Consider the following 2,238-nt stretch of genomic DNA (forward strand, 5'->3'; position numbering starts at 1 on the left):
TAAGATATGGTTGGTGGCGCCACGCTCAGAGTTACTGTCACTGTAGCGTGATTCATTTAGACCACCTCGTCTAGATCCAGTTCTATTTTCCTTTCACGAGCCAATTTGAGGATCAATTCTTTCAGTGCGAAGCATTTTTTGACCGGGTGACTGATGACCTTGTGATACTTGCAGTAATTGGGGTCATCCACTTTGCCGGCCTATTCCGGTCGCCTACATTCTGGCAGTTGGATAAGGTAGTTCTCTAGTAATTATTCAAGCATGTTCGCTACGTCAGAGTCAGGGAATGGATAAACCTTCGCCTGTCTTTCTTTCAGGGTTGGGCAACGTCTTTCGCCTTCTTGGTCTTTCTTCTCTATCTTCTTTCTTTCCCTTTTGAGGAGAACTTCAATGGGGTTGTGTTAATGACCATTGATTCCTTTGTGACACCTTTCATAGTTTTCTCGGCACCCTTCACCCATTTTCCTCGCGCCCTTCACCTTCTTCTTGTCTTTTCTCGGTTCGTGGTTCAGAAAGTCCCTCGTTCCTCTATTGGCGATACTTAGCTCCATGTTGTGAGCGCAGGTCGCTAATTCTTCAAAGGTACGGGGTTTAATCCCTTGTAGGATATAGAGGAGTTCCCAGTGCATACCCTGTGTGCACATTTCCATAGCAGACAACTCGGTGAGTCGATCTTTGCAATCCAGACTCAGAGCTCTCCATCGATTAAAGTAGTCGACGACTGGTTCTCCTTTTCATTGTTTGGAGTTTGTCAGCTCCATCATGTTGACGGTGTGTCTAGTGCTATAGAAGCGATTCAAGAATTCTCTTTCAAGTTACTCCCAGCTGTCAATCACCTCAGGTTCTAAGTCTGTGTACCAGTCAAAAGCGTTCCCTTTGAGGGTTCTGACGAACTGTTTGACCAGTAGATCTCCTCTTGTTCCTGCATTTTCGTATGTTTCTATAAAGTGGGCGATGTGTTACTTTGGGTTGCCCTTTCCGTCGAATTGTTGGAACTTTGGGGGTTGATATCTAGTAGGCATTCTCACGTTGTCGATCCTCTGAGTTTATGGCTTGGAATACATGAAGGAGGTTTGGGTCGGTCCTCTATATTAAGCTCTTATGGAGGTCATGATCATGTCTTGTAGTTGTTGGACCGATAAAGAGGCCACCGAGGCTGACTGTTGCAATTGGCTTTCTTGTAGCACAGTCTTCCCCTTGTCGATTGCTTTCATCGTGGGTGCTAAGCTTGATTTGGCAGCCTCTCAAGACTGTATTTGTTCCTTCAAGGCAGCGATCTCATGGTCTCGCTCCTCGACGGCTTTCATCAGAAAGTTAATCTTCCTTTCCATTTCAGCCATGGCCAATTCTGCCGTCACATCCGCCATCATGACAGAAATCACATCTGGCGGTGAATCTCTTTTCAATCCGTCAGGCGCGAACATAGAGTTGTCGAACAAGGGGTTTTCCTTGATGACAACCCCACTTTGTAGGGATTCCATCATTTGTTTCAAGATGTCGTGGGCGATGGGGGAGCTCTGCTCTTGCTTCTGCATAATTTCTTTTGAGCGGTCGCGGGTAACCGGTCCCTTGTATGAGCCATTTGCGAAGGAAGCTTTGGATGCCATCTTCTTAGGAGATTTGGATGCCACCTTCTTAGGCGCCATTTGGCTTGTTTGAATGCTGAGAAAGAAATGAGAGGTAGAGAGGTCGCCACGGGCGTGCCAATTTGGTCACACGAGGTTTTTGGAGAAACATGTTTCGTGGAGTTCAATTTGAGTTGGTGTTGATGTTGGAGTTGATTTGATGCGATGTGGTTCGATCTCTAATATTTAATCCTCTAATTCTCTCATAGTTGGGTGAATATGCTTGACTTGGAGAAGGAAAGCACCGAACATTCTTGAAGTAGAAGTCTTGGAAGAGTATTTGTGTCTTCAAAGATCTTCTGCCTTATAGGAGTGCAACTTCAAGAGTCTTGGAAGTTTGAAGTATAAGTCTTGGAAGAGTATTTGTGTCTTCAAAGATCTTCTGCCTTATAGGAGTGCAACTTCAAGAGTCTTGGAAGTTTGAAGTAGAAGTCTTGGAAGAATATTTGTGTCTTTAAAGGTCTTCTGCCTTATAGGAGTGCATCTTCAGGAATCTTGGAAACTTGAAGTAGAAGTCTTGGAAGAGTATTTGTATCCTTAAAGATCTTTTGCCTTATAGGAATGCAGCTTCATAAGTCCTGGAAGCTTGAAGTAGAAGTTTTGGAAGAGTATT

This window comes from Benincasa hispida, chromosome 8 (assembly GCF_009727055.1).
Source record: "Benincasa hispida cultivar B227 chromosome 8, ASM972705v1, whole genome shotgun sequence".
Taxonomy (NCBI): Eukaryota; Viridiplantae; Streptophyta; class Magnoliopsida; order Cucurbitales; family Cucurbitaceae; genus Benincasa; species Benincasa hispida.